This window comes from Camellia sinensis, chromosome 10 (genome assembly GCF_055761805.1).
Source record: "Camellia sinensis isolate YWXY chromosome 10, ASM5576180v1, whole genome shotgun sequence".
Classification (NCBI taxonomy): domain Eukaryota; kingdom Viridiplantae; phylum Streptophyta; class Magnoliopsida; order Ericales; family Theaceae; genus Camellia; species Camellia sinensis.
Window position 1 is genome coordinate 136,873,752 of NC_138970.1, and position 23,145 is coordinate 136,896,896.

Sequence of the window (23,145 nt, forward strand, 5' to 3'; positions counted from 1 at the left end):
GTCAAGCAGCTTTTGAGCAGATCAAAGAGTATCTACAGAACCCGCCTGTATTGTCACCGCCAGAACCGGGGAGACCGTTGATATTGTATCTTTCGGTAACTAAGACCACCATGGGCTGCATGCTCGCACAGGAGTCAGAAGACAAAGTGGAAAGGGCCATCTACTATCTAAGCAAAAAGATGCTGGATTACGAGACCCGCTACACTCCGCTCGAGAAGGCTTGCTTGGCCTTGGTATGGGCTACCAGGAAGCTGCGGCACTACCTGTTAGCTCACTCTGTAATGTTGGTTTCACGTTTGGATCCCATCAAATATCTTTTCGAGAAACCAGCACTTACGGGTAGGCTAGCTCGTTGGTTGCTATTGCTTTCCGAATTTGACTTGAAGTATGTAACACGCAAGTCAGTGAAAGGAAGAGCGGTATCGGAGTTCCTTGCCAACGACCCGGTTGAGGGGGATGAAGCGGTTGAGTACCTATTCCCAGATGAAGCCATTCTGCACATCGAAGATGAAACTTGGACGATGTACTTTGACGGAGCGTCAAACCAGTATGGGTATGGGATAGGGGTGTTGCTGATAGCGCCTGACGATTCCCGTATTCCTTTAGCATTCAAGCTCCAGTTCAAAGTCTCGAACAATGAGGCAGAGTATGAGGCATGTATTGCTGGCCTGGAAGCAGCCCTAGAACTAGGGGCAAGACGGTTGGATGTCATTGGGGACTCGAATCTTGTTGTGTCTCAAGCAAAAGGAGACTGGAAAGTCAAAGAGGAAAGGATGATAATTTACCACCAAACCTTGGATTTGTTAATTCCTCGATTTGAGAAGTTAAATTTCACCCACCTAGTAAGAGAGAACAACAGGTTCGCCGATTCATTAGCAACTCTATCTTCCATGATAGACATCCCGTCCGGAGTCCGGATGCGTCCAGTCATCATTGATCAGAAGTTTGCGCCAGCATACGAGTCAATTTCCGCCATAGATGAGGCCCAAGACGACAACCCCTGGTATTACGATATTTGGAACTTCTTGAAAAAGGAGACGTATCCACTAGGCGCAAGCGCCAAGGATAAGAGGGCCATTAGAAGAATGGCTATTCAGTTCATCATCTGCGGAGGCAAGCTGTACAAAAGGGGTCATCTGGGAATGCATAATTGTAACAGCGCCCGCGTGGGACCTCGTGCTACAGTTCGGACTCGATTTGTGTCACGGTTCTTAATCTGAACCAAAGAGTCCAAATCTGGCAAATCGTTTTGAGAAACAGATTTTTGAAAAAGTAGTGCCAAACATGGACTGCTTTGCCAGATACAGAGTCGCCACCTAAATATTTTAAAATGGGGGAATTTAGGAAACCCTGACTCGGTGCCGAAGGCCACATGTCCGTCATCACCGGAGTTGTCTCGGCTCGGGAGCTTGGGTACGATCGGGGAAGGTTAGCTATGAGCACCCCCTTTCGCCCGGTCCGAAGACCGGCCTCTACTAACCGTGATATCCAATTTTGAAAACGTTATGTGTTCTTAATCCAATTATTAGCCTAGAATTACTATGTTATGCGCGCGGCAAACAAGTATAGACTAGATTGCCTAATTTGGAAATAAACATTGCATATCCGTTTGGTTTGAAAATGCTTTGGAATTTGCTACTCGCAAGTAGGCTAAAATACGGATTTCAACGAGTTTTTCCAACTCAAGCAATCCAACCTTCACCCACAGGCATTCAAGCAGTTATAACACATAAGCATCTAGCCACATGTTAAGCATGCTGTCATGGTAACATTCACACTCATGCGATATGCTAAAGCGGAAATACTTACATAGTACTCCGTGCCAAAAACAAAGAACTTGTTAGCAAACATGCATGATCCAAGTCCATGTGAAGTGTCTAATGCATCGCATACAAAATGTTGCTAGAATAGGCTCGGCTATCCTAAACATGTCATGTGAAAATGCACAATTATCACATATTCAATTTTTGATTTGAAGTACGAATGCAGTTAGCGTGATGTACCGAGCCTAATGCATGTAATACAAATGCATGGATGCACACATGCATAGCATAAGGTATGCTAAATTAAACGTGCCCTAATCTACCATCATAAGCAGGTAAATAAAAGGGAAGAAAGACGTGAGGTTGGAAGACATACACACACTCACGCACACTTATTACAGATTTGCCCTCGCTCGGAGGGACCGAATAAATATTACAAATTAACTAACTACGCAAGCTAATTAAATATTACAAATTAATTAATTAACAAATTAACTAATTAAATAAAGTGGGAAAATGCCTCGGGAAGCGCGCCACCATGCGCAAGCTGCCTCTGTTTTCCTCCCTTTCCTCCTCTGGAGGTTGTCAAAACCTCAGGACTACATCCTTGGACAGAGGGTATCATCACCGGCTAGATGAAACTTCCACCGGCAGTGTAGTATGGCCATCGGCACAAAATAGGGTCTGTCGGCAGAGAAAATGGTGCCGGTCGGCACATTACACTGCCGGTCGGCAAAGTATTCCTGCAGAACCTGCAACTCACAGCAACAGAGGGCAAAACAAGGCATGGCAGCATATTTCAAGGCATGTATGCATCAACCATGTCTCTTGTCATTGTGATAACTCAAAGGGACATGTGCCTCGGTTCTCGGACCACCAATCACGCATTTCCATGCATGATGGCCCAAAGAACCAAGTATGCAACTTTGATTTCAAATGTAATGCAAATCAATCAAACAAACTCCCAATCCCTATCACCCAAATCAAGGGACAAGGAATGTATGCAAAATGCAATGCAACCTAGGCATACAAGCTAGGAATGCGACATGGCATGGCATGGGACTTATCGCAATCATGCAAGCATACATATGGCAATGCAAATGGATGGCAAGATGGACTTATACATGAATTATGCAACTCTAAAAAGGCCTAAAACAGTAGCCAAAATGACCAAAACAAGAAGCCAAAACACATGCACACATACACATGATGGAAGGCCTACACTTGGGCACAATTTAAACAACCCTCAAGCACACTTGAAAGGGATAAACAAGAGCAATTAACATGCAACATAAGCGTTGAAATCATGTTAGGATGGTGCCAAACCAAGCAACAAAATCAAGCCAAAACATGCAACGAATAGTCCAAGTGTTCAAAGCAAATCAATAAGGCATTGAACTACACTTATCATGACCAAACATGGCATGCAAAGAGGGACCAAAATCAGAGGTTTAGCATGTTAAAACAAGGCCAAAAGACTTCTTAGATGTCATCTAAGTGGCCCAAATACAAAAGGCATGCACCATGGCCAAAACACGGAGCATTGCAACACATGCTTTCAAAGCACTAAAGAGACATGCAAGGCAATCAAACAAGCATGGAAATAGGACTGAAATGGCATACAAAGTGACCCCAATTCATCAAATTCATGCAAAGATGTCATGCTACACATGCACATACTCAAGGCCAACAAGCCCAAATGCAAAGGAGCCATATAATGCAAGCAAAGATCAACCCAAACGACTATGGACAGAGCTAAAGCATGGCAAAATAAGCACATAAACATCACAAAACTAAGCCTAAAACATGCTCCAACAAAGGCTAACAACCTAGAACATGTTAAGGCACAAATAAGGCATTACATGGCAACTATGCTAAACATGCATGGAGTTCCAAAACCAACTTTAAATCATGTTATATTATGGATATATAAGCATGAAAAACAAACCAAATATGCTCAACACACACTCAAGCATAGGCTTCCTTAAGAGGCCAAAACATGCCCTTTTCAAGGACAACAAGGAGAGGGGGTGGCCCTCTCCTTCTTGGGACTTCAAAGCATCATCTTCACCACTGAAATCCCTCAAGATTTCAGTGGTGAAGAGACCTCAACACCAAAATCCCGGAGCTAGCACAAAATGGCTCAAAATGAGGCCTTTTGAGGCCTAAGGGTGGTCAACACCCCTCAAACAACAAAACACTCTTAATAAACAATAAAGAGGGCTTAAAAATAGAACTTTTTTATGTTATACAATAATCACAAAAACAGCTCTAAGACTAGTAGAAAGTCAATGCAAAAATGGGGAATAAAGGTGTAAGTTTCTTACCCTTGATGCCTTCTTCAACAAAGATGCTCCAATGGCCTCCTTGAGCTTGAATCCAAGACCAAAACTTAAAAACACACTCTTTAGAACCTCAGCTCCTAGAGGAAGGTGAAACACTAGGTGTTTGTGTGCAATAGTAAGGCACAAAACACCTAGTGAACAAAATGAAAGGGAAAGAGAGATAGATTGTGTATGTCTAACCCTAACCCTAGAAAACCAGAGCTCTTCTCTGTATTTTCCTCTCTCAAAAATGTCTAAAGCCTCTTTTTTGCCTTAGAGAGAGCTTCTCTCTATATGCCTCTTGTAAAGCTTACAAGACAAGCTTTGCAAGAGGGAGATCCCTCCATACACGTGTATGGAGGGGAGCAAAAGCTATACAGCTGTCCAAAAATATCTGCAAAAGCAGATGAACAGCAATCGGCCGGCAAAAAATGCCATCTTGGCCAAACAAAGTGCCGACCGGCACAAAATAGTGCTGACCGGCAACAAATAGTGCCGGCCGGCAAACTATATTGCCGGTGGCAGCAAAAACCAGCCGGTGGCATCTAGCCACTGCCGGTGATGGCTGGGGATGGTCTACAAGCCCCACCTTGCCTCTCAAGGGCAAGATGCAAGTGTTTGGTGCAAAACCAGACACTAAACGGTTGAGTTCGGAGATCCTGAGACAAGGCGCGCGAGCCGAGGCTTCCGGGAACTCCAAACGAACACAAACATGGATAATCACCGAGTGTTCAAACGGTGACGTCCAAGTCTTGAGGACGGTCAAAAATGGGGTGTCTACAGTTGCCCCTCTTTGACAGAACTCGAAAATCATAACAATGACGGGAGTGAATGTCAAAGCCCAAAGACGACCCATTTTTGACAAGGCCGAAGACTCAGACAAACATGCAATACAAATAAGGTATGCGCCCGGAGGCAGGGGCAAAATGCAAGACAATGCACAGAGCCGAGCATAACTTATGATCATGCAAAGAAAGCTGTAATGAAGCAAACATGCAACAGTTTTAAGCTAGCATACCAAACTACACTACAATGCAGAAAGGATGTAAGAGAATTATGGAATTCTCAATGCGTCTCACTCGGGAGATACAATACCTGTGCGGCTCGTCTGGTTGCACCAGCTTCAAATGAACCGTACATACAATATCGTGCCTGCAAAGAAAACAAACTTAACAGGTACAATATGGTTAGCAACATGCATGACAATGCAAAATGGATGCAAAACGATATGCAGTATATACAAAACAATGTATAAATAATGCAAATGAAGATGCAAATGTAATTGAAACAATGCAAGCTACATGCAAAGCATTTGAATCGTGATCCAATCACGAACGGTTCGAAACCACATCTATGTCAAATAGATTGATGGAAGTAACAAGTCTGTCTACCATAGAACGGTCAACTGAACTATGAGTATTGTAGACAGACACAAGAACAAGCATTGGGTGGAATTGACATAAGTGGGGAAACAACCCGCTGGAGAAAGGACTACGATCCTAATGCCGGATGCAAAAATTACACTACAATGTAATACATGAATATGGCACGCAGGCCAAACCAAATCTTGCCTAGGAAAGGCATGTACACATACAAGCCATGTGTAACACAGAAAAGGTGCCGCAACCCTCAACCAACATATCAACGTGGAATCGGCGCGATACACATACAGAACTGTGTTTTAACATGAAAAGTAAAGGCACATACCAGACCAAGCTCATCCTGGAAAGGCGCAAGCCATAGGCGGAAGGTGATGCAATGAATGCATGCAATCTACAATGCAATATCTACAAATATGCAATGGGATGGATATGGATACAATGAATATGGCATGCAAGCCAAACCAAATCTTGCCTAGGAAAGGCATGGACACATACCAGCCATGTGTAACACAGAAAAGGTGCCGCAACCCTCAACCAACATATCAGCGTGGAATCGGCGCGATACACATGCAGAACTGTGTTTTAACATGAAAAGTAATGGCACATACCAGACCAAGCTCAACCTGGAAAGGCGCAAGCCATGGATGGAAGGCGATGTAATGAATGCATGCAGGCTACAATGCGATATTTACAAATATGCAATGGAATGGATATTTACAAATATGCATGACAATGCAGTATGATGCGACCTACTGGGGGAAATGCAATGGATGCATGCAAGCTACGATGGAAATGCATGACAATGCACTATGATGCAATGACTATGATTGCAACTTTCCCTATCTTACCAACAGGGTGATATACTAGGTTGGTTCAGTATCCAGAACTGAGGCGTAGACATGCCGCCTCAACCTATGGGGCTTCCATACAGATTTCAAGCCGAGGGTAAACCCCTGGGTATTTAAACCAGACTTTAGTCTCGGAACTCCCGAACCTTTGCGTTCTAGGCATAAGCCGTTCGAACTCTAGTTTCCACCGTCCCAGTTGGTCTTCTAGGAACTCATCGCAAACATAGGCAGGTGGCTTTACCAGACCACCGAAAGTCGTTCGGGCACGACAAACACCGAAGGAATTGCACCTTCAGAGGATTTAGGGTCTCCTAGACCGGGATGCAAGATGTATGCATGACAATGCAAGAATGAGGCACGCATGCCGTATGGAATGTAAGTTGATGCAAATGGGCTTATATGCCAAATAAATAAAAAAAAACGTGCACATCAATGCACCGGAGGTTTCGCACCTCCCAAGGATTTAAGGTCTCCTAGACCGTACGTGTTTAAGGTCTCGCCAGACCATGCGTGTTTAAGGTCTCGCCAGACCGTGCGTGTTTAAGGTCTCGCCAGACTGTGCGTGTTTAAGGTCTCGCCAGACCATCAGTATTGCACGACGATATGATGCGCAAAATAGCGCGATGCGTTAGGCAACGCGAGTGCACAGGACAGTGCAATGGAATGCATGCAAAATGCAATGAGATGCGCAAAACAGCGCGAAATTGAAATGCACAAAACAGTGCAATGCGCAGAACAACGCGAGGTTTGAAATGCACAAAACAGTGCGATGCGCAGAACAGCGCGAGGTTTGAAATGCACAAAACAGTGCGATGGAATGAAATGCACAAAACAGTGCGATGCGCAGAACAGCGCGAACAATTTTGAAATGCACAAAACAGTGCGATGCGCAGAACAGCGCGAACAATTTTGAAATGCACAAAACAGTGCGATGACCAGTGTGACACGCACGCCACACGGAAAGTAAATGGACTTAAATGCGCAACAACGCACGTATTCCGGAATGCATAACAATGCATGGAATGGAAATGCAATGATGATGCACGACAATGCAAAGGGGTGCGTGTTGCAACGCATGTAACACGTGCACAACAATGCAAGTGTGGCGCGCGACAGCGCGATGTAATGCATCGAAGTAGTGTGATGAACTTGTGCAACACACATGGGGCAACTTTTGAATTCAAAAGGATACAAAAAGGATACACCTTGCATGAATTCGAGTGCCACGGACTGGAGACACGGCCCGCGGTCAGAACGGAGGCCGGTTGAGCGTCGGAGATGCACTTTCTTGTACTTTCTTGAGCTCTGAAGACCACAAACTTCTCATATGGCCTAACCAAGGCTGTGGGAACCCCACCGGCCGAAAGAGGAGGCCACCGGCTGTCCATCGGCACAAAAACAATTCCATCGGCACAAAAAAGTGCCGGCCGGCACAAAATATTGCCGACCGGCAAACAGTTGCTGGTGCGGGGCAGTTTTGTCTTTTCACCTCGGGTGTTATAAAATAGGGCTTCAAGCCCTATTTTCTCACTTCCTCCACGCCGAAAACTCTTCCTCTCTCTCTCTAGAGTGCTTCTCTCTTATTTTTCGTCCATTTCTTCGCGTTCTACGCTCGTTTCGTCGTCGGATTCGCGATCCTCTTCGCGTTTCGGACATTTTCCACCGATCACATTCTCGTTTCGGTGCCTCGTTCGGCGTTCTCGCCTTCTCGGGGTTTGTTCCCCTCACTTTCCTCTTCATTTCCGTGCCTCTTCACATTCCGGCCTTCCCGGCCATTTTCGACCCTCTCGGGAGTTGACTTTTCAGTTGACTCTTCGCATTCCGGCTCGGTTTTCCCTTTTCCGGCCATTTTCACACCACTTCCTACATGGCGGACGACATTCCACGTGGCGGGACTCCCCCGGACCACGAGATGGATCCCGGGGTCGAGGTCTTACCACTGAGCGAGCGCCCGTTCGACCCGGCGACCTACCAGCCGGCGATCCACGTTCTGCCCCCAGACGGCCTGCGTCAGTTCCGGAGCTTTGAGAGGTACGCGGCCCCTGAGCTACTACTACGCGAGCCTACCTCCCACCATTCATTCGGCACTCCCGAGGTAACTCTTCATCTTCTGCTTTACTTTCTGCAATGTAGGATACAAAACTGCCATAGTTAGCTGTATTCTTTAATTGCTGAAATCTGATATGCCGTAGACCGTAGTTGACTGTAAACATACATACAACAGATATCTGCTTGAGACTGACACATGCACACACACTGCACTAGCCCTGAATCACTCAAACACACTATACTCACTGTATTCTACTGCACACACACTGGCACCCAGTATTTGTCTGAATCTGTCAAACTTGCATACATGCCATATCTGTTCTAAAACACTCAAACACGCTGACACAGCACACGTATTTTCTGTAAGCACACCGGCACCCGGTATTTGCCTGAATCTGACAAACTTGCATACATGCCATATCTGTCTTTTCAAAACTGCGTTTTGAATGTTGTCTTGCCATTGTCATTTTCTGTTTGCAGGAGGGTTCCCATACCATTCGCGGGTATGGGAATACTGGTGCACGGGAGTGGTATGACGAGCTCCCTGATGCGGTCCAGTGCATCGTGGACCGAGCGGGCTTCGGCACCTTCTGCCGAGGGCTCGCTAGGCTCTCCACATGCAGACCTCTCCTTGCCGCTCTGGCGGAGAGATGGTGGGACACCACCGATTCTTTCCACTTTTCTGCTGCAGGGGACATGACGATGACCTCTTATGACTTCTCGATGCTCACAGGCATCGGGGTAGGGGGTGATCCGATCCCTTTCGACACTGACATGGATGAGTGGACCGCCGCTCAGGTCCATTTACTGGGGGAGGCGCCACCACTAGCTCGTCCAGGCTTCGTCCGATACTCCTGGTTCGAGGCACAGTTCAGGGTCCAGCCCGCATTAGGGGAGGAGACTCAGATGACCGAGGAGGACGTGGAGAGGTATGCCCGCGGCTTCCTCATGTTCCTGTTCGGGACTACTATCTTCGCCGACCGGGCGAACACCGTGCCTCTCTGCCTTCTCAGCGCACTGGTGGACGTCCGAGACATCTTACACTACGACTGGGGCGGCGCTGCTCTGGCCACCCTGTACGGCTATATGAGCTCGGCTTCTCGCGGCAGCGGCCAGCTGCTCGGAGGTTACTGGCGGGCTTGGGAGGTACATTTCTTCTCCACTTTTCATTTCTGTCTCGTACTTTCTGTACTCTGTACACTGCACACACTGCGGTCTGCTTTACGCTTACTGTATACTGTACCCACGGCACACACATACATTCTGTTTCGCACTGACTGTACACTGCTCACACTGTACACTGCACACAATACACGGCTCAACACACGGCTCTGCCATTTCTGCTTTATTCTGTATATCCTGCTTTATCTGATGGTCATACTGACATCTGTTTTGCAGCTGTGGGTTTACGCCTACTTCCCTAGGCTTGCACCTGTGCCAGTTGCGGAGCCTCCTCCGGCTGTTCCCTTCTCGAGTCGTTTTGACGGGAGATGCACCCGGCGACCACGGGAGACGTTCGGCTTCTTCCGCCGATATTTCGACACCATCACCCCCACGGAGGTATGCTTTACTTTCAGTTCATTTAGGCTTCGCTTTCCCACTGCATGTTTCAATAACAGTAGATAACAAACTGTCTGTCACTTTCAGATCACATGGCGGCCATAGGCTTCGCTGCCGTCGGCGATGCGGGGTCGGTTCCCTGGTGCTGAGGAGACCTCGCGTTTCCGGATCTTGCTAGAGGGCCCGGTCTGTCGGGCTTGGTACCTGGGAGAGCGTTTTCTACGCCAGACCCGCGGGTTACCTGAGCAGATAGTCCCAGCTCACCCTCCTGCAGAGATGAGGGAGACCGAGGGGCTGACCCCTGAGCAGCTGGATGATTACTCCATCGGCTGGGAGGAGGCCGGCTTCCGAGGCACCGGCGACTATTAGGAGTACGTGCGGACGTACCTGATGCGACCTTTGAGCGGCCGTCGAGCAGAGGGGGTCAGGCCTGTGGCATTGGCGGCTGGGGCCGGAGCGGGAGCAGGGGCTGGATCTTCGAGGAGGGCCCGGGTCCGTGGCAGGGGCGGAGCGCGGGGTGGACGAGGAGCTGGCTGGCCCGCCCTGCCTGCTGTACTGACTTTCCAGGGGCAGGGTGGGTTGACCTATCAGATCCCCTTCGCCCCTCCACCGGCTGGGCATGAGTTCACTGACATCCCCGACCTTTCGCCGGTATGTATCACTGCACTTCGTACAGTTATCTCATTTCAGTTTACTTGATATTCCACAGAATACTAATGCACCCGATACCTTTGCAGGCTTCTTCTGAGTACACCCGTCAGTCGTTGGCGATGAATGCCTCGATGATGGGGATGCTCCAGCGGACATTTGACCTTCTAGCCGTCTACAGCATACCGGTATGTCCTTCTGACACTGGCCTCAAACCATTCATACACTGCTTTGTATAATCTGATGCACGGCACAACACCTGATACATTGATCTCACAACATCTGTCATACTGCATACACTGCATTTTGCACTGTTAAACTGCCCACGGCATTCCTACACTGTACTCACACACTGCATTCTGCATTGCCAAACTGCTCACGGCATTCCTACACTGTACTCTGCATTGCATTCTGCACTGACAAACTGCCTACAGTATACTGATGCATTTCCCTTTCGTGTACTTTTCAGCCTCCTTTCCAGATTCCCATGGCGGGAGGTGCTCCAGCTAGACCTGCTGTCCCTGCTCGGGGGAGAGATGAGGAGGGCAGGATATTTCCCCGTACCAGGGGAGGGCGTACTCACGTCGGGAGTAGCTTGCGAGCTCCAGTCCCGGACGATGATGACGACGAGGAGTCAGAGGCGGAGGCAGGGTCATCGGAGGAGGAGACTGGAGACGGTTCTAGCTCGGGCTCTGACGACGACGGTGATGATGCTCCTGGACCCTCGTCCAGGAAGAGGACCAGGACGGACTGACAGCCCTTGGAGTGCTCGGTAGAGATGCGGATTTTTGTTATCTTTTCTTTCTTTCTTGTACTTTTCTTTTTTGTTGGTAGATAGATTACCTTGTACTGCCGCAGGCAGATTTTTGTTTCCAAAACTTGTACGTTTGAAAAGATAATGAAACGGACTTTTTATCTAAAAAAGTGTTACATTCACATATCTCATGTATTGCATCGCATCTCATCATGTTACACCTCAATGTAAACGAAATTGATTGGTTGTCTGAAAATTAAACACTTGCACTGTAATAATCAGATAACTTAAACAGCCAACGGCAAAATGCACCCAAGCAACCCACTGCCTGATTCAGGACACACAGCCCTTGCTCTACTGGGGATTAATCTGCACACAGCCCATAACACGGCATTCGATTCATTTTGCACACGGCGAATTCTCAAACAAACAGCCCAATCTGACAGGACGGACCTCAAAGATGGAACCGGTCGGAGGAGTCAAAACACATTCAAATGTAGAGAATGGCACAGCATTCTGAGCATAAGCGATTTTTTTTGAAATCGAATGAGGGTTTTTCAAACCGGGATATCGAGCCTACCACTGAACACAGCGGGGAGGACTCAAACAAAGAGGTACACGACCTAAACACAACGAGACACGCTCGGGAGAGACTCAAAACAAAAGACGAGACCGTCAAATGAAAGAGACACGACACACAGACGCGTAAACGAAGATGGGAGACCTCGGACCACGAGGAGCCAGTTCAAGCTGGGTATTGTTTCCCACCCTTTCTCATTTGTGATTCTCACATCGCTCGGCCCTCAGGCTCGGATTTTCTCTCAAAACCCTTTTCCTCACTTTTCTCTCAGCTTACACCTCTCTATTCTTCAATCTCTCATTTTTCATCCCTCCCCGGGGTGAGTGATGAATAAACAAGAAGTTGCGGGTTCATGCCCAATGCCGTTAGCTCACGGCTATTTCTTCTGGCGGGCAGAGTACTCTTCTGGCAAGCACGTTGATGACGGGGGAATGACAGAACGCCTGACTCAACTGTGCCCCTAGTTCATCATTTTAACCATTTTTTTCGTTTTTGCTTTCTACTAAAACGGTTTTGATCAAAACGAGAGTCGGATTAACGTACTTGTTCAATTTCTGATTTGAAAAGCGTGCGAGTCAGGCCGCAAGCACTGAAAATTTTCCTTTTTGGGTCCAAGACAATGGTCCGATTTTGGAAAATGAAATAGTTTTCGAGAAAATAGTCAACCTCAGTAAAAATTTTCAAAAACTATTTTTCAAACAGCTGAAGCTCAACAAGCATGGAGCTTACTTTTCGAGACGCGCAACCTCGGATCGGAGGCAATGAAAAATTGCCCCTGGTTTGAAGGGGGGTGGGAGGCAACGGAAAGTTGCCCCTAGTTTGAATGGCGTCTCACGACGGCTTGTGGCAACGGAAAGTTGCCCCTTGTTTGGGATGGTGCCGCAGCAATCCGCAAATAGTCTTCATTGGCGTTGGTCGAACTTTCAGACACAGCGATGACGAAGACGGTCACAACACATATATATGGACACAATCACCTTGAAGGGTGTTGGCCACTGGACCTTGAGATGAAATCGAAACCATTGCATGGACTGAGACGCTTATGAAAGCGTTGGGGGCTGGACTTCATGATGAAGTTGCCTACGTATCCCAAACATGGGAATCAAGCCTTACGTAGTTCCGGTTAAGGTCCACTCGGGTATTTTAACCTTCACTTTGTTTGGCTCTCACTTTTGCCAAGGCGCCCAATGCGGGTTTTCGACCTTGCGAGCTTCTTTTCATTTTCTATTTCTTTTTCTCTTTTTTTGCATTTTTTTTCTTCTTTTTCTTTTCGTTTTTTTTCTTTTCATTTTTTTTCTTTTCTTCTTTTTTGTCTTTTTTGTATTATTATTATTATTATTATTATTATTTTTTTTTTTTTTTGCTCTAACTTTTGCCTGGGTCGCCCTTCCGGGTTTTCGGCCCAGCGAGCCTCTCAAAGGGTAAAAGTGTAGCAAGTCTATGCCAAATGGTTATTCTGTATTGAAGCCTCTCTGTGTCTAGGAGAACGGCTGTTGCACTGATTTGCGGAGAATCCATCAGGGTTACTCTATGAGCTTCTTCCGACGAGATCTACTCCTTCTGATTCGGCTTGGGTGTTTCTTGATAGAAGGCTACCTCAAAACTGGCCACACGGGCCTTTCATGGTGTTTGTCCGTTGAACTTTCTGAACATTCTGAACGGGTTCAAAGTCGGAAAACAAACAGGTTGGATCTTGAGGCTGAGAGCGATCCTAGGCTGCGCAATCTCAAGAGCGATCCCACACAGGTCTTCGCAGGGCCGCGTAAAACATTTGTTTTTGAAAGTTTTTAAGAAAGCGACGAATCGCTCGGGCCGAAGATAGTGTGGAACCAATCTGGATCAGGCCAGGATCCTTCTCAGTACTCACGCCGGCAAGCATGATTTCATTCATAAAAAGGCTTAGCACTCCTCTCTTTCTCTCAAAATGATCAAAATTTTGCAAAACCCGAGGAATTCCTTCCTCTTCGTTTTCATCACCGCAGTGTTCAAAAGTTTGTTTTTGGGAAACTTAGGTTAATGCAATGAGTTTGGCGCGCAGGAGAGCAAGCGAGATGTACTGTCAGCCCAATCAAATTCTCTGGCACTTATGCTGAAAGCAAGCATGAAGTTTGAGATAGCAACAGCTGTTTCAATCGGTTCTGTTGGTGCAACTGGCCCCTTGGCAGACACAGACTCAAAACAAAACAGATAATTACAAAACAAAACGGTGTTCGGGACAACAACCCCAGAATCACCAGGTATTATATACAACGGGGACTGACTCGATACAACAAGACAGACCCTTAAGCAAAAAAGACTGACTCAAGACAAAGAGACAGACTCAAAACAAAAGACTGACTCGATATCCAAGCCAGGGTTTACAAAACTCGGTTTCACCGATGCTCAAAAATGCGTGCCAGACGTTTCATCCAAAATGTACCAAATGTTGCCCGCAGGCGGTTCACTATACATACTCGCAGTATCTGAGCCCTCGAAATCCAACAACTGAGTGGTGACGGGCTTGCCTGAGGTAGGTGGTAGGATAACCTTGTTATCAATCAAATCCTGCACTTCATGACGAAGGCGGGAACATCCATCGGTGCTGTGACCGGACTGTTAATGGTACGCGCAGTACAAGGCAGCATCATGAGTGGCGGGGAGATTCTTCGGGAGTGGCCGGGGCTCCAAAGGCTTAAGATGCCCATTCTTCGCCAATATTAGCAATGCCCTAGACAAAGGCATGTGGAGGTCGTGAAAGACCCTGCGCCCTCGGGGCAGGTACTTTGCAGTTTGAGGATTCTTGCCAGATGCGCTAGCGAAAGGATCAGCTGGCGCTGCCTTGACTTTTTGAACCTTCCCCGGTGCAGGGTTGGGAACTATTGGAATTGTCTGGGCATGACGGGGCCCATCCCGATTTTCTGTCTGGCTTGAACTGCCTTTGGTTGGAGTGGGGAAAGCATCATCCACAGCTTTGGTCACTATTGCAGATGTTTGTTGCTTGTTCATCCCTCTGGCCTTCAGAGCCTCGACTGCCCACAGCAGTTGCTCAATGGGGTCGGCATCTATCTTTGCCTTGTCCTTTCCATTGGCCTCAGCCTGATCGAGGATCTGGGTTGGTGCTGGCATGTCGTGGCTATAGCCGGAAGCCACCTCTGGCTGGCTGAGCTCTATCACAATCCGCCCCAGTAGCGGGGGCTCCTGTGGTACGAAGTTCCCGGCATACGGCGCCGCTGGCGGTGAAGCCGACATTCCATAGGCGAGGTCTGCCACAGACCTTTGGAGATCGCCTATCATCCCCATTAATTCAAAGGTGGTGGGCTCACGAGCCTGATATAACTGGTGAGCCCAGACCGGGTGCACAACGGGCATCCTGGGCGGGTGTGACATACTGATGCTGGCCTCATTTTGCGGAGTGGTTCCCTGCTCCGATACAGCCGTCATAACCACAATTTCTTCTGAACTTTGTGCCGCCATAAATCTTGCCTCAGTAAAGGGGAGACACTGGCTGTTCTGTATCAACTCTGCCACTCTCTAAACTGAAAGAAAAACAGACAGCATTTCAGCCCAAACTGATCAAACACGGGTGTAGCCAAACAATTGTACCCTACTGCTGATCACTGTTCCCAGAAGTCACTGTTCCCGAAAACTGAACCGATACCCGCGGATAACTGATTCTCACAACTGATACTGATACTGGTGTCCCCAGGTTTGATACTCAGACTTGCGAACTGACATGTGCGTTCCTGTAGAGCAACACTCTAAAAGCACATAACAAGTAAAGAGAACAAAACACCCCTATGTTGGGGTAGGGTTTCCCTGTCCTATTTTGTCAGGAGCTAGGGTTTCACTATGCACACAGCGGTTCTCAAACAACTTAGCATCGGGTAAGCAACCTGTCCTAGCTTGGAATGGTCACTATGGTTCCGAATATGCACTAGGTCGAATGGTCAAAAGGGGTGCCCCGGTAAAACCGGGGTTTGTGTTCCCATACTGTCAGAGCCCATAGCCGGTCAGCCTTACGGACATGCCTTGACAAGACAAGCCTCCAGCAAACCGTTCAGGAATGGCAGATGGCAAACACTGTGTTCCTAGGCGCACCAATGCACATGCAATGCAAAGAAACACATAAATGAAATCAAAACAGGATATCACGAGTTCGAGTCAAACTCTCTAAAAATCCCCAGCAGAGTCGCCAGAAACTGTAACAGCGCCCGCGTGGGACCTCGTGCTACAGTTCGGACTCGATTTGTGTCACGGTTCTTAATCTGAACCAAAGAGTCCAAATCTGGCAAATCGTTTTGAGAAACAGATTTTTGAAAAAGTAGTGCCAAACATGGACTGCTTTGCCAGATACAGAGTCGCCACCTAAATATTTTAAAATGGGGGAATTTAGGAAACCCTGACTCGGTGCCGAAGGCCACATGTCCGTCATCACCGGAGTTGTCTCGGCTCGGGAGCTTGGGTACGATCGGGGAAGGTCAGCTATGAGCACCCCCTTTCGCCCGGTCCGAAGACCGGCCTCTACTAACCGTGATATCCAATTTTGAAAACGTTATGTGTTCTTAATCCAATTATTAGCCTAGAATTACTATGTTATGCGCGCGGCAAACAAGTATAGACTAGATTGCCTAATTTGGAAATAAACATTGCATATCCGTTTGGTTTGAAAATGCTTTGGAATTTGCTACTCGCAAGTAGGCTAAAATACGGATTTCAACGAGTTTTTCCAACTCAAGCAATCCAACCTTCACCCACAGGCATTCAAGCAGTTATAACACATAAGCATCTAGCCACATATTAAGCATGCTGTCATGGTAACATTCACACTCATGCGATATGCTAAAGCGGAAATACTTACATAGTACTCCGTGCCAAAAACAAAGAACTTGTTAGCAAACATGCATGATCCAAGTCCATGTGAAGTGTCTAATGCATCGCATACAAAATGTTGCTAGAATAGGCTCGGCTATCCTAAACATGTCATGTGAAAATGCACAATTATCACATATTCAATTTTTGATTTGAAGTACGAATGCAGTTAGCATGATGTACCGAGCCTAATGCATGTAATACAAATGCATGGATGCACACATGCATAGCATAAGGTATGCTAAATTAAACGTGCCCTAATCTACCATCATAAGCAGGTAAATAAAAGGGAAGAAAGACGTGAGGTTGGAAGACATACACACACTCACGCACAATTATTACAGATTTGCCCTCGCTCGGAGGGACCGAATAAATATTACAAATTAACTAACTACGCAAGCTAATTAAATATTACAAATTAATTAATTAACAAATTAACTAATTAAATAAAGCGGGAAAACGCCTCGGGAAGCGCGCCACCATGCGCAAGCTGCCTCTGTTTTCCTCCCTTTCCTCCTCTGGAGGTTGTCAAAACCTCAGGACTACATCCTTGGACAGAGGGTATCATCACCGGCTAGATGAAACTTCCACCGGCAGTGTAGTATGGCCATCGGCACAAAATAGGGTCTGTCGGCAGAGAAAATGGTGCCGGTCGGCACATTACACTGCCGGTCGGCAAAGTATTCCTGCAGAACCTGCAACTCACAGCAACAGAGGGCAAAACAAGGCATGGCAGCATATTTCAAGGCATGTATGCATCAACCATGTCTCTTGTCATTGTGATAACTCAAAGGGACATGTGCCTCGGTTCTCGGACCACCAATCACGCATTTCCATGCATGATGGCCCAAAGAACCAAGTATGCAACTTTGATTTCAAATGTAATGCAAATCAATCAAACAAACTCCCAATCCCTATCACCCAAATCAAGGGACAAGGAATGCATGCAAAATGCAATGCAACCTAGGCATACAAGCTAGGAATGCGACATGGCATGGCATGGGACTTATCGCAATCATGCAAGCATACATATGGCAATGCAAATGGATGGCAAGATGGACTTATACATGAATTATGCAACTCTAAAAAGGCCTAAAACAGTAGCCAAAATGACCAAAACAAGAAGCCAAAACACATGCACACATACACATGATGGAAGGCCTACACTTGGGCACAATTTAAACAACCCTCAAGCACACTTGAAAGGGATAAACAAGAGCAATTAACATGCAACATAAGCGTTGAAATCATGTTAGGATGGTGCCAAACCAAGCAACAAAATCAAGCCAAAACATGCAACGAATAGTCCAAGTGTTCAAAGCAAATCAATAAGGCATTGAACTACACTTATCATGACCAAACATGGCATGCAAAGAGGGACCAAAATCAGAGGTTTAGCATGTTAAAACAAGGCCAAAAGACTTCTTAGATGTCATCTAAGTGGCCCAAATACAAAAGGCATGCACCATGGCCAAAACACGGAGCATTGCAACACATGCTTTCAAAGCACTAAAGAGACATGCAAGGCAATCAAACAAGCATGGAAATAGGACTGAAATGGCATACAAAGTGACCCCAATTCATCAAATTCATGCAAAGATGTCATGCTACACATGCACATACTCAAGGCCAACAAGCCCAAATGCAAATGAGCCATATAATGCAAGCAAAGATCAACCCAAACGACTATGGACAGAGCTAAAGCATGGCAAAATAAGCACATAAACTTCACAAAACTAAGCCTAAAACATGCTCCAACAAAGGCTAACAACCTAGAACATGTTAAGGCACAAATAAGGCATTACATGGCAACTATGCTAAACATGCATGGAGTTCCAAAACCAACTTTAAATCATGTTATATTATGGATATATAAGCATGAAAAACAAACCAAATATGCTCAACACACACTCAAGCATAGGCTTCCTTAAGAGGCCAAAACATGCCCTTTTCAAGGACAACAAGGAGAGGGGGTGGCCCTCTCCTTCTTGGGACTTCAAAGCATCATCTTCACCACTGAAATCCCTCAAGATTTCAGTGGTGAAGAGACCTCAACACCAAAATCCCGGAGCTAGCACAAAATGGCTCAAAATGAGGCCTTTTGAGGCCTAAGGGTGGTCAACACCCCTCAAACAACAAAACACTCTTAATAAACAATAAAGAGGGCTTAAAAATAGAACTTTTTTATGTTATACAATAATCACAAAAACAGCTCTAAGACTAGTAGAAAGTCAATGCAAAAATGGGGAATAAAGGTGTAAGTTTCTTACCCTTGATGCCTTCTTCAACAAAGATGCTCCAATGGCCTCCTTGAGCTTGAATCCAAGACCAAAACTTCAAAACACACTCTTTAGAACCTCAGCTCCTAGAGGAAGGTGAAACACTAGGTGTTTGTGTGCAATAGTAAGGCACAAAACACCTAGTGAACAAAATGAAAGGGAAAGAGAGATAGATTGTGTATGTCTAACCCTAACCCTAGAAAACTAGAGCTCTTCTCTGTATTTTCCTCTCTCAAAAATGTCTAAAGCCTCTTTTTTGCCTTCGAGAGAGCTTCTCTCTATATGCCTCTTGTAAAGCTTACAAGACAAGCTTTGCAAGAGGGAGATCCCTCCATACACGTGTATGGAGGGGAGCAAAAGCTATACAGCTGTCCAAAAATATCTGCAAAAGCAGATGAACGGCAATCGGCCGGCAAAAAATGCCATCTTGGCCAAACAAAGTGCCGACCGGCACAAAATAGTGCTGACCGGCAACAAATAGTGCCGGCCGGCAAACTATATTGCCGGTGGCAGCAAAAACCAGCCGGTGGCATCTAGCCACTGCCGGTGATGGGTGGGGATGGTCTACAAGCCCCACCTTGCCTCTCAAGGGAAAGATGCAAGTGTTTGGTGCAAAACCAGACACTAAACGGTCGAGTTCGGAGATCCTGAGACAAGGCGCGCGAGCCGAGGCTTCCGGGAACTCCAAACGAACACAAACATGGATAATCACCGAGTGTTCAAACGGTGACGTCCAAGTCTTGAGGACGGTCAAAAATGGGGTGTCTACAATAAGCTCTGTGTAGAAGCTGAAAAGTCGAAGCGCCTAATGGAGGCCATCCATGGAGGGGAGTGCGGTGCACACATGAATGGAGTGATGCTGGCCAGAAAGATCCTCAGACAGGGCTACTATTGGTCAACCATGGAGGAGGATTGTATCGGCTTTGTTCGGCGATGCCACAAATGTCAGATCCATGCAAACCGTATGAATATCCCACCATCCAAGTTGTACAACATGACTTCCCCGTGGCCGTTTTCCGTGTGGGGGATTGATGTGATTGGAGCTGTTACCCCAAAGGGGTCGAACGGACATGAGTATATCCTGGTAGCGATAGATTATTTCACAAAGTGGGTCGAGGCCCAATCATACGCGGTGTTGAAAGCGTCGCACGTCGCAAAGTTCATCAGAAACAACATCATTTGTCGCTACGGGGTGCCAAATGAGATCATCTCGGATAATGGATCCCACTTTAAGAAAGAAGTGGTCGACTTGTTGGAAAAGTATAACGTGGCTTTTCATAAGTCATCTACGTACCGGCCGCAAACCAACGGAGCAGTTGAGGCCGCCAACAAGAACATCAAGCATATACTGCGAAAAATGGTGGAGACCTATCGAGATTGGCCAGATAAGTTGCCGTTTGCTCTATGGGGCTACAGGACTTCAATTAGAACTTCAACCGGAGCAACTCCGTATTCATTAGTTTATGGAATGGAGGCTGTTCTACCTATTGAGATTGAAGTTCCGTCTTTACGGGTATTGGCCGAGTATCAGATAGCTGAGGCAGATTGGCAGCAGAGCAGGTTCGAGGAACTTATGCTCTTTGACGAAAGAAGGCTGAAAGCACTGTATCACGTTCAGAGTTATCAGCGTAGGATTGCTCGGGCTTTTAACAAGAAGGTTAAGTCCAGAAATCTAAAGGAAGGGGATTTGGTACTCAAAGACAACCGAGCTCCCATCCACGACCCGAGGGGCAAGTTCAGACCCAATTGGACTGGTCCCTACATCATCAAAGCTATCTGGTCAGGCGGAGCTGTGGTTCTGATGGACTTAGATGGCTTAGAATTCTCTCAACCGATCAACATGGACAAGTTGAAGAAATACTATCCTTGAGAGGCTCGCTAGGCCGAAAACCCGAAAGGGCGACCTAAGCAAAAATTAGAGCACAAAAAAATTAGAAAATATAAAAACTGAGCTCGCAAGGCTGAAAACCCGCAAAGGGCGGCCTTGGCAAAAGTTAGAGCGCAAAAGGAGAGTGAAAATACTCGAGCGAACCCAAGCCGGAACTACGTAAGGCTTGATTCCCATGTTTGGGATACGTAGGCAGCTTCATCCTGAAGTTCAGCCATAACACTTCGCCGATCAACTTTGTCCATTTGATCATCTCAGCCATCTTTGTTCATCAGCATTCGTTGGAATCTCCGGTGCAGTGCCACTCAGACTAGGGGCAACTTTCCGTTGCTATGCAGTGCTGCGGGGCTTTTCAGACTAGGGGCAACTTTTCAGTTGTAGGGATCTGGGGTTGTGCATCTCAAGTGACAGATCTCAGGCGTGTCCAGTTCTGATCCACATCAAAAATGTTTTTGAGAAGTTTTAATAAAAGCTGACTCTGTTCAAATAATCTTTTTACAACTTTGACCATTTTTGGACCAAGGTGGAAAATTTTCAGTGCCACAACTTTCAATTTCTTTGATTTCAAAACAGAGTTCTCCTGCTCTTACATACAATTGAAGTTGCTTTTTATTACATTCATAAAAGAAAACTTGAAAGTACTAATAAAGCAATAAATCTGGGGCATAGTCAAGTCAGGTGTTCCTGCGCCCCCTCCCAGAGTTGGTCGAAGCCTCTGATGCCAAGCTGGGCCCGATCTGTGCTTCTTTATTAAGCCATTCTATGCACTCGTCAGACAAAGTGCAACTGAAAGTAAGAGCGGGGGCCAGGAGTTCTCTCATCCTCCACGCGGTGGCCTGCCAAGCAAGCTGTGCGCCTGTGCTGGAAATGCAGCAGGATACTCTATCCCCTCTGGCGGGCAGGTCTGATCATGGCCAAATTGGCGTCGAATCCGAAATGGGAAATAGAATACACAGTGAGTGAGACCAACCAGTTGAATCCCAGTCTGCCGAGGCATGTTATAACTCATCGCCGGAAGGTTCAGCCAAGGGCACCGCCAAGCAATATGGTCTGCGGACAAGTGGCACATCCAAGCGAACCACCATTCTTCATCGAAGGCATTGACTAGACGATGCCGGAAGAAGTAGCCGCGAGTTGAATATGCTGGGCAGGAGTCCACAACCTGCAGTTTGTCCATTAACCATACCTGGGGAGGGATTGAAAAAATGAGAGAATAAAGAATAGAGAGATGTACGAGGAGAGAAAAGTGAGAATGGGGTTTAGTGAGAAAAAATCGAGCTTGAGGGCCGAGTGATGAGAGCGATACATAAATGCGAGATTGGGTGGGAAATATTACCTGTAGCAGTAGTGGACTCCCCGCCAACCTAGTCGTCTCATGGCGATAAAAGGCGTCTAAACCCATTAACGTCTCGGCCAGAGCCATGGCAATACAGCTCTTGCCCTCTCTCAAGCCTTGGGCAACCTCAATCAGCCGGACACTAGCCCCTCCAGAGCCCGAGACAAATAGAAAATGGGATAGCATGCACAAACAGAGGGCGTGCCGTCGGAAGCCTTGCCAGTGATGGTTGCTGCGATCACCAGCATCAGAAAATCGATTGGCCAAACTCGGAATGTCCAACATCCCGTCACCCATCAGAGACCGAGCATCACGCATGCTGAGTCCGCACATGCGCCCTAAGGATTGGGCATGACCAAAATTAAGTTGGGGCAGGAGCTCCTCATCGCGCTCGGACTCCATTAAGGCTCGGAAATCCTCGAAAGTAGGACATATCTCTTGCCCAGCAAAGCTAAAGACATGCGTCACCGGATTCCAGAACCTTGCCGCGGCATGAAGAAACGGGAAGTGCAAGGGGGTACGACCCAAAGTGAATAGTGCATTTATGCCAAAACCCCGGAAATTCACTTTTTCTGAGCCATCCAAGCTAGCAATCCAAGCTGTGAGATTTTGAGCAAGAAACTCTTCCATTGGAGCAATGCAATCCAAGCTGTGAGATTTTGAGCAAGAAACTCTTCCATTGGAGCAAATCAGTGTGAAAATGAGAAAAACTACGAAGTTGGGGTCTTTTGTAGGAGATAAGGTTGAGTGGAGGGACAGGTGTCAACATTCTGCTGATCCCCTCATTTAGTGCCGGCCGGCCAAACTGTTTGCCGACCGGCTATAATAGTTTGCCGACAAGGAAATTTTATGGCCGGTAGCCATTCTTTGTAGCCGATGGTCTCTC